Here is a 13,285-nt window from a genome sequence, read left to right on the forward strand (position 1 = left end):
AGTCAATTTTTTTTAAACAAATATATATACGTATACATAAATATATATAGAAAGAGGTTTGTGTTTACTATAAGCTTTTTATGCAAATATTACGCAAGTATAAATTATGTAGAATATCTGCATGAATATAATTACACGTAATAGTTAACTAAAGATGATCATTCCAAAGAAAACCGAAAAATACTAATTAGGAATTAATTAAAATGAATGTCTAAAAGAAGAGGCAAATTAGCTCGATGCATTTGCAGATGAATGCAATTCCACGACGCATATATAAGAAAGTCGTATTTCATTTTAAATAAATAGAAAAAAAGGGTTTTAATATGAATATCAATACACGAAGAAACAATATCATAGGATTATATATATATATATATATATATATATATATATATATATATATATATATATATATATATAGTGGTGTCAAAAACTAAGAGACAAAATTTTAAAACCGAATATTTGTTAGAAATAACAACTGTGAAAAGCTGAAATTTTGACAACTGGTAGTCGTTATCATCCATAATAACATATTAAAATTTGAATAATTTGCAAAGGATAGAAAAATAATTATAACAATTATTTATTTATTTTCAAAATAGGACCGTCCAAAAGTAAGGGACAAAATTGAGAAAAACAATGTAAACAGCCAAAAAAAAACAATAAAAATACACGTACAATCAATATTTAGTAAATGAGACCTTGCTCTCAATGACAGCTGCACATTTTCGACTACAAGAACGAATCAGTTCTTGACAATCATTGATCATAATTTTAGACCGTTCTTCTTCAAGCTTCACCCACAAATCCTCCTTGTTAGTGGGATTTCTTTCCATAACTTTCACTCCTAAGGTCTTCCAAAGATTTTCTTTTGTATTTAAGTTAGGACTTTGCGGTGTCCAATCCATAATTTTCATATCTTGCTCGCTAAGGTAACTCATTGCCACCTTTTCCTTGTGACATGGGGCATTATTTTGCATGAAGGTAGATCTCTCGAAACCTGAACTCTGTATGATTGGCACAACATGATCTTGAACAATGTTTTTATAGATCTGCGGGTTTTACACGAGTTTGTAGCCAGACAAGAGGCGTTGTACCTTGGCTAGAAAACATTCCAAATACCGTGACGCTTCCGTCCCCAAACTTGACAGTTTTCTTAGTACACGTTGCACTTAATCTTTCACCATTACGTATCTTTACATTGTTTTACATATATACATACGTATACATACATATATATATATATACATATACATATATATACACATATATGCACATATATGCATATATATACATACATATATACGTATATATATGCATAAACACATATATACACATATATTCACATATATACATGAACATACATACATTTACATACATTTAGACCTATACATACATAGAAATATACACGCATATATATATAAACATGTACAAACATATATATAGACATATATAAAAACATATGCATACATAAATATCCACATATATATACATAGAAATACGCATATACATATACACATGTACGCATATATATATATATATATATATATATATATATATATATATATATATATATATATATATATTACCTACCAACACAGCATAGCATTTTATTTCCGGACACTGGTTCTATAGAATGAGAACGCTTCGTAAAATAAACGAATTAAGAAGAATTACTCGGCTGAATCTATTTAAGGTCCTTAATCTAATCACACCCATGTGCATAGCAAAAAAAGTAGGCAGAACAACGATCATTAATTTACATTTTTTGTCGTAATGTGAGAACTGATAAAAACTATTATAGCTCTTATCTTTAAGTCATTTATCGCAACAACGATCTTTTTGATATCTTAAATATCACTTGGACTTTTTCCTGCCTGTGTTTTTTTTTTCATGTTTGCAAATGTTCGACGGGATTTTCTTTTTATATCGTTTCAGATAACAATATGACTCAAGACCAGCCATTTCTTCCACAATTTTTTATTAATTATTATTATTATTATTGTTATTATTATTATTATTATTATTATTATTATTGTTATTATTATTATTATTATTAGTAGTAGTAGTAGTAGTAGTAGTAGTAGTAGTAGTAGTAGTAGTAGTAGCAGCGTAAAATGACGACATATCCTTTTCATTTCTTCCAAATTTACCAACCTCTTTTATGCTTTAGGTCACCTTAAAAAACAAATTCCGCAAAACAAATCGGCGCACGATGGCAGGGACTTTCACGGAATTTTGAACACAATGTCCGGCGAAGTACACACACGCGCGCGCGCTCAAAAAACACGTGTACACAAGACAATAGATATATAGACTATCTTACTAAGTATGCCTTGCTAAACGAACGCATGTACACATAAATCCAAACCTAAACGCTCTCTCACTGACAATACTGACATGCTAGTACACGCGCATTCACACACACACACACAAACACAAACACACGCACACACAAACACAAACACACACACACAAACACACACAAACACACACATATTTTACGACCGGGCAATACTGGGCGGCCTGCTAGTTATTGGATAAAGCATGACGGCTTCAGTAACAGTAGTCAATCACGTATGATTCGAACCTAGAGTGACAGTTGTTTATAATATTCAACCAAGTCAAAACGATCTGAGGTTGTAGAATTCGAAAGGTCAAACCCAAAAGAACCTTTCATCAAGACTTACAAAAGCTAAACAATGTTTAAGTGTTATGCATATTTCTTTCTCTTTCTCCTTTTCTCTCTTTCACCTCCCACTCCCCCTCTTCTGTCTCTTTCAACGAAGAAAGAGGGGAGAATTGAATTATAATTGTATTGTTTTAAACATTCGAAACGTTGGATTCCGTCGAAAGCAGACATATAGCAGTTTGATCTGATCGCAAGTCACGATGGACGTGGTTGGACAATCACCTAAATTCAACATATTCCTCCAGTCTTAAATAAAATAATCAATCTAAATAATTATGAAACTCAAATGACCTTGTAACGGGCGTTGTAACCCAACATCCGGTTGACTACTTCCGGTTGCGCATGCGTACATAAACAAATAATCAACGCGACAATAAAACGTATTGTTTTACTGTGTACGTTTTCAGCATCCCAATTGTTTTTTTCGCGTTTAAATTAAAAGATATATCAAAATTTGAATTTAACTTTAAGTATTATGGTATCTGTTTAGTGCACATTTACCTATAAGTATGGCAAACCACTTATAATTCAATGGATGTGAGTCTTTTTTTAACAAAAAATTATAAACAGAACGACTCATAGAAATCTTTTTTCATTTTAATATACTTTCATAGAAATGTTTGTGTTACGTCACAAAAAACTATTTTCTTTGCGTCACAAGTGTCATGCTTATGTATTAATTCCACAGCTAATATAACATACTAACCCAACGGGTCACGGGTAGTCTAGTTTTTTTTTTAATAAAAATGCCTTTGTTCTGTTTAAAGCCACCCGGGGATAAGGGTTATTGCGTGTACAGTACGTTAGTGTGGGAGATTTGATAAAGTATCTTACTTAAGGAGGCGGTTCATTAGGTATTTGTTTACATTGGATTTGAAGACATCCAGGTTGTAGTCAGGTGGGAAACAGGCAACCGGAACAGAGTTCTACAGGCGTGCACTTCTAAGAAAGAAGCTTTGTTCATGGAATCTACGTTTTGATTTTGGCACAGATAAGGAGTGGGGGAAATTTTTGACAGTGGTTTCAGCTAGGCGGGTGTTTATCGTGAAAGATTGGCGAGGGGAGGGGCAGAGATTGGAGTTCAGACGAGCACCTGCCATAGTAGTAACGATAAAACAAAGACAGGTATTATTTTACTTCAATTAGTTTTCAGATACCAAGGGGCTCCTTACTGATACAAACACTTGATTCCGTTACGATTTAAATTTATATTTTGGTGTTCTTTTAAGAATAGACGCTGTTCTCTTCATGGCTGCTATTTGTATTTCGTTACAGCTTGGTTTTCCGGGGATCGCTTATAAGTATTTATGAAGATTCTTTTTTATTAAGCTAGTTGTTCCCGTCAACTTACTGTTGTGTTTAAAAATAAAGTTTATGATACTGCTTCTGTGGTACCAGTATTCAAGAATTCTGGCGAAAGAACTGACCCATTAAATTATCGCCCCATTAGCTTCCTCACACTTTTTGCCAAAATATTTGAGACCTTAATTAACCATGCTCTAGTTCATCACCTTACAGATGGTAAACTTCTGACTGACAAACAATATGGATTTAGCCAAGCCCGTTCCACAGCAGACATCCTAACTCTAATCTCTGAACGTATATACCATTCACTAGACAAAGCAGGGGAGGGCAGAGCGGTAACTCTAGATATATCTAAGGCTTTTGACAGTGTATGGCATGAGGGTCTCCTCAGGAAAATTAGATTCATACGGTATCACTGGTAGAATACTTAACATAATTAAATCCTTCTTAGATAAAAGAAAAATCCAGGTTTTTCTCGACGGTCGTACATCTAAGCAATATGATATAAATGCGGGAGTGCCACATGGGTCTATCGTTGAACCTCTACTCTTCCTGATATTCATAAATGACCTCCCCGACAAAATTTCCTCTGAGATGGGTATATATGCTGATGACACCACACTCTATAACAGGCACGACAGGAAAACAAATGAACACATATCTAAAGAAATGGCAGAAACACTAGAGGATGACCTCCAATCTGTAGTGGAATGGGGACAAAAATAGATGGTCACGTTCAATGCCACCAAGACTAAACTAGTTTCATTCAATAATTACAAGAAACCTTCTGTACCACCTATAGCAATGGCCAACGACTCTTTATCGTAGAGTACATCTTTCAAACTCCGTGGCCTAACGTTCACAGGAGACATGAGTTGGAACAATTACATTGAAGGCATTTCCAGGCCGCTGCAAGGAAGGTGGGCTCTCTCTACCATGCTAGAAAACTACTAACACCTGAAAGTATCATTTACCTCTATAAGGCCACCATTCGCCCATGTATGGAGCATTGCTGTCATATTTGGGCTGGTGCATCTGCTACCAGTCTCTCGCTCCTTGACAAGGTTCAAAAGAGAGTCGCCAATCTGATGGCATCTAAGCTTCAGCCTCTGTCCCATCGACGAAATGTTGCATCCCTCTGCCTGTTCTACAAGTATTTTAATGGTGAATGCTCTGACGAACTGCAGACACTTGTGTCCCCACGAAGTGAACACCCTCGACAAACCCGACAGGCTGCTAAATCCCACCCCCACAATGTAGAGATCTATAGATGTAAAAGATCTTTCTACTACAGTAGTTTCTTCCCCAGAACCGCTAGACTTTGAAATTCCATTCCAGGTCCCTGCTTCCCCAACTGTACTGACGTGCAGAAGTTCAAGTGCAACGTGAACCGACATCTTGCTACATAGTACCCCAGTAGTTGTTGCCCCTGATAGTAGCCCCCTACACCAAAGTGGCAATGTGCCTTCTTTGGGGTGAAAATGTAATAAAAATATATATATATATATATTTCTATTCTATATAAACGTCGCAAGAACAAAAAGAATAAAAGAAATACAAATTCGACTCAGAATTTTTTGAAGTGCAAATGAAATGCATTTTTTTCATGGTTCTTCCGAAACAACGCATTTCATTATCTTGCAAAAGTCTTATTTATATATATATATATATATATATATATATATATATATATATATAACTGAAATTGTCTGTGTGTGTGTACATTTCCCTACCAAACTACTCTGTCAATATTTAGTCTACAGACTCAAGATTTGACATAAGGGGTATTGAGATTTAGTGTGTCGCAGGTCACCAAATGGGATAAGATCCCTTGCCAAGAGGGTCCTGATCACGTAAGGGTCGTTTCCCGGTCATCAGGGACTAAATGTAACTTCTTCGTGTGGCAAAACCTCGTTGATCGATTTGGTTGATATGCCATCGCCTCGCCGATCTGTCGCGCTAGGAGGAAAGCAATTTCATGCACATAAAAGAAAACAACTTAGTGCTCTAGTCTAATTGATTAATTTCCAGAAAAATGATTAGCAATTATATAATTATGTACAATTGTCTTACAGTTCAATGTTCAATCGTCAGACTCCACGAAGTCTATGAGTAGATTTCACTTCTCTCTTCGATATAGCGATGAGGTTTGTGTAGGAAGATGGGGGGGGGGTGGCGTGTGGTGATTCTCTACAAGTTGTTCTGTCTCAAACTCTCAACAACTGGTTGACTTCAAGTGACGGTTTCGACTGTGCGCTCCATTCATATACTCAGGGGATGGGTGAACCCGGGGGTTGTTCCCTAGACCAATCGTACCCCACAACATCACCCTAGGGAAGGTTCTCCTTCTGCGAGTGCGCTTGTGGATCTGGAAACGTTCTCATGGCCCCGTTAGGTCATTTCCGTGACCCCTTGGGTCGGTGCACTGCACTTCAATTATAAACATCCTCAGTCTAGAACCCTGAGTCATTCCAGTTTCGGAGTACAAATTTCAAAAAATTACATAATCACAAACCTAATCTTTTCTCTCAGCAGGGTTTTTTGCTGTCGCCCGGGCACACCGATGAAATTAAAGAATAAAAAAAATCATATCTGCCCGGATTCCTCCAGTACTTCGGGAGTCTCAGCCCCCCCCCTCCCAGTGGGGAGCTCCACCGCTCCCTGGGATAGTCACGTCACATTGGGAAAATTTTTTTAATCGGGTTTCGGCCAGAAAATTGGCTGACAAGGGGGCAAAGTTCAACGATTTGACCTTTGAAAACGCTACCAAACTCTTTCGCCAATTTACATGAAATTTTAGATGTATGTTGTTTATACATGAATCAAACTTTTTAATTTGATTTGAGCCCCAAACAGTAAGGTGCCAAAATTCGGGTAAAAGTTTTTTTTTTAAATTAACCTCTGTGGTCTCGACCAAATTACTCGGCCAATTTTTGGTCTAAACATTTGAAATTTTACATAAAGTGTATTCAGATATAGAGCAAGGTTTTTAATCGGTTTTTGGCTGAAAATTATGCTGCAAAGGGGTCAAGGTTCAAAAGATTTTACCTTTGCGGTCTTTATCAAACTATTAAGCCAATTTTGGGTCTAAACATTTTAAATTTTACATAAAGCGTATTCAGACAAGCAACAAGCGTTTTAATCAGTATTTGGGCGAAAATCTGGCTGCCAGGAGGTTAAAGTTGAAAGAGTTGACCTTTACAGACTCTACAAAACTCCTCCGCCAATTTTGGGTCTAAGCACTTGAAATTTAAGATGTCGGTTACCTGGACATGAGTTGATTTTGATATATACTTGTTTTTTATATATTTGTTTTTTACCACCTTTTCGTAATAATGTGTATTGTAAAACAAACCCTACACACACACATATATATATACATACACACACGCACACACACGCACACACACATATATATGTGTGTGTGTGTGTGTGTGTGTGTGTGTGTGTGTGTGTGTGTGTGTGTGTGTGTGTGTGTGTGTGAAACAGTCAAAAAAGTACTGTATGTGGATGACTATAATGCTCCTTATCTTAGGTTGCGCATTTGGGAAGTGATATACAAATAACCATTAGCGTATGAACTGATGCACTTTGTGTAAACAAATTGAGCTTAGATACGTTGGACAATGTCAAAACATTGTTAATTAACTGCCCACATAGCAGCAGCCATATAGTGCAACGGTTAGAAGCTCCGACTGTAATTTGGGCGATCGGGTTTCGAACTTGGCTTGAGGTAGTTGCTTGTCTAGCCGACACTGTTGAGCTGTGAAACAGCGAAGCAGTATTGTATGTGGATGACTATATATATATATATATATATATATATATATATATATATATAGGTAGGTAGGTAGCCTGTGAATGTTTGGCATCTAGCAGGATGTCCCATCTCTCTATATATATATATATATATATATATATATATATATATATATATAGCTTCCTTCTCTTACATTTGGGATTTTAGTCGCGTGCAAGCGACTCTATAAGTCACTCCGTCGGTCCGTCCGTCGGTCTATCCGTAATACTTTTGTGCTTGGCCTTTTTGGTTAAGATCAAAGGTCTGTTGTTAATAGATGATGTTCTTAACTTTTTAAGTTTTTCTTCGTCTTTTGGCCAAGATCAAAATTTAATTTTACATTGAATTTTTTTTAATTGTAATTTTTTCTTTAAACGGAATAAATTAAATATGGAGATAAAAAGGTAGTATCTGTTCCGGCAGATACTGCAAGCAAAGAATATATGTGTGGGCAGCCCCACATATAAGACCTTGGTCTATGTAGGGGAAACCCTTCATACCAATTGTCACTATCCAGATCCCCTACTCCCCGGGGCGTTGGTCCCCATTTCCCCTTCACTCCTCACATTAAAAATTGGCCTTGTGCCTAATTTGCTCGGTGGCTGAGCAAATAAATACCCTTTTCTTGGCCTTTTGGCCAAGATCAAAGTGTAGTATCTGTTCTTCCTACATGCTGTACTTATTGTGATATAAAGTGGGGGATCACTTTTCTGTATTAATTTAATGTAAAATGATCACCCACTTTACAACCAGTCAGTCTCAAAGCCATTCAAGTCATTCTCCAGATCATTCAAGTTGTTTTTGAAGGATTCCAGTTATTTTTTAAGCATTCAAGTCATTGTTAAGGTCATTCAATTCATCCTTAAAGTAATTCTAAGTCATTTACTTTTTATTTATTTAAGTCATTTCAGCCCATTTTTCGGTTATTTTTGTTTATCTTTAAGAATTTCATGTCAATCCTACATTCACGCATTCATTCATTACACGGGAGCATGCGACTAATGGCTATCGGCCTTGTTTTTCTGACATAAAATTCTTCCGATTTTTCATAACAAAAATATTATTTTCAATGCTTAGAATAATTTAAGCATTTTAATTGGCAAGCACATTTTCAGATTCCGCAACAATATGTTTTATTTTTGTAAAAAAAAAAAAAAGGACTGTCTTACAAAATACGAAAGATGTGAGGCTATAGCAGGTGTGTGTGGATGTGTGTGTGCGTGTGTATGATGAGAAATATGGAAATAATATTCCGATAAAAGCCCCCCCTCCTTTTTGAATTTCCAACGTCTTTTTCCGTTTTTCTGAAATAGAACAGCGTCACACTTTGCACGTGAAACATTTTCAAATATTTTGTACTGGTATTTTTTGTTTCTTAATCTCATTCATCCAGAGGAAGTCTCGAACTAAAGAAGAAACGTTGATGAACACATAATACGGTTTGTTTTCCCTTATATATATATATATATATATATATATATATATATATATATATATATATATATATATATATATATATATATGAGCAAACAGTTAACAAAACATGTTAAAAAACACTTTGAAATGAGTTAAAAACATATTTACTCTGAAAAGGAAACACTAGATAAGTGGATAGTCCTTAATCCGCGGAGTTTCGAAGAAATACTTTCCTTCTCATCAGAGGGTAGGAATTAGCAAAATGCGGGATCGGATTTTGCATGCAAAAGTATTTGATGAAACAACAAGTAAGTCAAAGATCTTACTTGATAACAAAAAAGTGAAGCAGAGGGAATATGGTGAAGACAAATGTGATTATACGTGAATGGATAGTCAGGTGGAAGATAAATAATCCAGTGACGGTAAAATCCAAATATATAACTCCAAGAAAGTTAATTGAATTTCCATTTGCACAAGTAAAATCCAAGGAAATCCCGTAATTGGAAGATGGTCCAAAATAATCCAAAGGCAAAAATCCATGGAATAATTCACAAAAATGTGTACAAGGGAAAAAAGGAAAAAATTCCAACAATATTAATAAAAGAAAAATAAGATATGCTTTTCACTCTACTGCCGAGGCATAAATATCCATAAATATTTTATTATATATATATATATATATATATATATATATATATATATATATATATATATATATATAAATAAAGGGGTAGTCACCAACAATGTGTATTTTTTAACATTATTTTATTATTCCGTGTCTTGGTTTTTCATTGAGAATTATGTTTGGATCATTGTAATGTTTTTAAATCATTGAAATCGTTTTTACGCGTTTCAGACGTTCTGTGAAGCGTCCTCGTCAGAAATTATTTTCAAATGTGTTGGAGATGTAAAAATGGCATTTTCGTAGTTAATTTGAAGTTTTTCCAAGGGGTGGAGGCGTGAAAGTGTCTATTATTCATTGGAATGTTCAATTTTTATTACTCTTTTATTGGGCTTGTCGGGGGAGGGGGGCGCTGACCTCGGCTGTAGTCACTCTCGTGTGATGTTTCTCTCTCTCTCACTCTCTCTTTCTGCTTGTGTTTTTCCCCCTTTTCCTTTAGGGTAGGGTGTGTGTGTGTGTGTGTGTGTGTGTGTGTGTGTGTGTGTGTGTGTGTGTGTGTGTGTGTGTGTGTGTGTGTGTGTGTGTGTGTGTGTGTGTGTGTGTTCTTTTATTGGTTTGAGAATGTGTGTACTGTTTTATAGTATTATGAGATTATTTGCTTCCCTAGGAAGGTGACTGTGATATAAGGTCGTTACTAATGTGTATGTGTGAGGAGGGGGGGCAGCTCTTCTGGAAAAAGGGTTGGGGTGCTTTCATTCTATTTTGATATTTATTTTTGGAGTCTTATATATATATATATATATATACATTTTTTCTCTTTAACATCTTTCATTAAAAAAAATAGACGTTTTATGTCTATCAATTCTATTTTTGATCCTTTCTAACTTCCGAATAACGGTCTTCTCTTTTGGCAGAAGCTGTTTGATGTCATCACTCCATTTGTCGTAAGTCCAATTACTTTCCAATCCTTCTGGATTAATCATCAGGAAAAGACTAATCTAACTGGTTTTGAACAATTTATATATATATATATATATATATATATATATATATATATATTGTATAACATGTATATTTATTTCATTGGTTAATTATTTTAATAACCTTACAAATATTTCAGGATGTTAATATTATTGGTAAAGTTTATTATATTAATTGTAGGGTTTTTTAGTTTTTATTAGTAATGCCTGTACTGTTTCAAGATGAAATATATACACATATATATGCACTACTATGTACATATATACACACACATATATGGAGCCACCCCTTAATTGCTATTGCTCCCAGGTCCACTCTGGCCTGGAGTGGTAGTACGTGTTAGAGTCCCAACTATGGGTTAAATGGAAACGGACTTGAAAAAAGCAAATATATTCTATTAAAAAAAATCTTCAAAATCACTGGATTTGGCATTAAATAACCTGAAAATATGCCGTAAAACAGAAATAACCAACCAACCAATCTTGTTAGTGTCGGGTTTTTGGGATAGAAATGTGTGTCATTTTATCACTTTTTATGTAGTTATACCATTCGAATATTAGGTGTAGCCTGATTTTAATTGTGGGGTATTATACTTCGACTTCGAAACAATGTCAGGTCATCAGGAGAGAATACGAATTGTTTCAGAGCCAAGCACTCAACAGCTTTTTGAGCATACCGGCTCCTCTCACTTATGTGAGGCCATGTTATCTGAACTGCATGTAGACTAACTGTTTAAATCCATAAAAAAGTTCATTGATTTGAACACATACACATTATTGAATCTCATGCACGCACCGATCTTTTAACAATGATTAATAGAAATTCTTTTCTCTATTAAAGTTTTTGTATTTAATATATTTAAAAAGTTTTTTTTCTATTTGACAGCTGCAAGCTTTAGCAAGTGCAGTGCCTTAATGGTAACGTTTATAAAAAATAAATGATATGCCCATGTTCCTCATCAAGTTGCCAAAAATATATATTCAAAACTTCTTAATGATCGATATGTATTTTGTTAAATTAATAAAGAAAAATATTTATATATCTACATTCCTAAATGTTAATATTTCAAAATAAAGTGCGGCCATGTTACTCACTGTATTGCCTAAGATATATAATCTTAATCTAATACTAATAAAATAAAAAGCTATATGGCTTTCTGTCTGTCTGTCTGTCTGTCTCCATATTTTTCCAACGCTATCTCCACCGAAACTAAAAGTCACAGAGCGGCGCTAGGGGCCTCAAATGATTGGATTTTTTACGGGCCGTTCGTTTATGGGGCTTTGGCCGGTTAAAGTTGTTTTTTAGGGATCAAAAATGGATAAAAAATGGGCATCAATAGAGAACAAATCGTTAAACATTTTGTACATTCATCTTAGTTTATTTTTATTTTTTAATCGGTTTATATGTATGTCATGTTAATACAGTGGTAACGTCACCAGCTTTGAATGCTCTAGTTTAGGCTGATAGCACCTAAATACATTATATTTTACTTTGGCAATTACGACTCGTTAATAATATATACGAAACCTGAAAAATTACAGCCCTGTCGGTGGGGCATTAGAATACACCGACTGCCTCCCTGCAGAGGGTAAAAGTCCCTCAATGGGGGTCCTGGATATGACCTTAAACTATATCCAATGGTAAGGCCCCAGCTTGTGGGCTTTAGGGAGTGTGGAGCCACCCTTTAATTGCCATTGCTCCCAGGTCCACTCTGACCCAGAGTGGTAGTACCTGTTAGGGTTCCAACTCTGGGTTGAATAGAAACCGACTTGAAAACAACAAATATATTCTATTAAAAAAATTTTCTTCAAAATCTTTGGATTCGGCATTAAATAACCCGAAAAGGGTTGATATGCCGTAAAACAAAAACAACCAACCAATCCTGAAAAATTAAAAGATCATATTTAAGCGTCTCCCTCTGCGTGTTAAATAAAAATCCGTTTATGAATATAGAAAAGTTCACACACACGCAGACACACACAGACACACACACACACAAACACTCATTATGTTCATCCAAACACTATATAGCTATTAAAAATTTGTAGTCTAGAATATCTGCACGAAGAATTCAAATACATCACAAAATCTTTGAACACATTGCAACATCCAACATATCTTATATTAAACGCAAAGAAAAAAGCCATACAAATATTTTTCCATAAACAATAAGCAAAAACCATATACGCCAGAAACTTTCCTTCTAAACAAACGTCTCCGTTTACCGAACCACGCCAATGATACAATAATTTGCAATACTCTAAACAAACTCGGAATTCCAATAATGCAAACTAAATCACAAACCATGAAAAAAAAACATCGAAAACAACAAAACTTTTCCAAAACCAACCCATATCTAATGCAGGTATATATACTGTCCCATACCATAATTGTCTACAAATATACGTTGGTGAAACTCAACAAGAATTTAAAAAAAAAAAAGGCTTAGTAAACATAAAAGAGATATAAA

The 13,285-nt window shown here is 34.9% G+C and overlaps 1 pseudogene; it reads left to right on the top strand.

Moving 5' to 3' along the window:
• Nucleotides 1-8,412: 8,412 nt before the first annotated feature.
• LOC145243193 (U2 spliceosomal RNA) lies at nt 8,413-8,539 on the top strand (annotated as a pseudogene).
• The last annotated feature ends 4,746 nt before the right edge of the window (nt 8,540-13,285 follow it).

This window comes from Euprymna scolopes, chromosome 21, assembly GCF_053919585.1.
Source record: "Euprymna scolopes isolate OS-2025 chromosome 21, ASM5391958v1, whole genome shotgun sequence".
NCBI lineage: Eukaryota > Metazoa > Mollusca > Cephalopoda > Sepiida > Sepiolidae > Euprymna > Euprymna scolopes.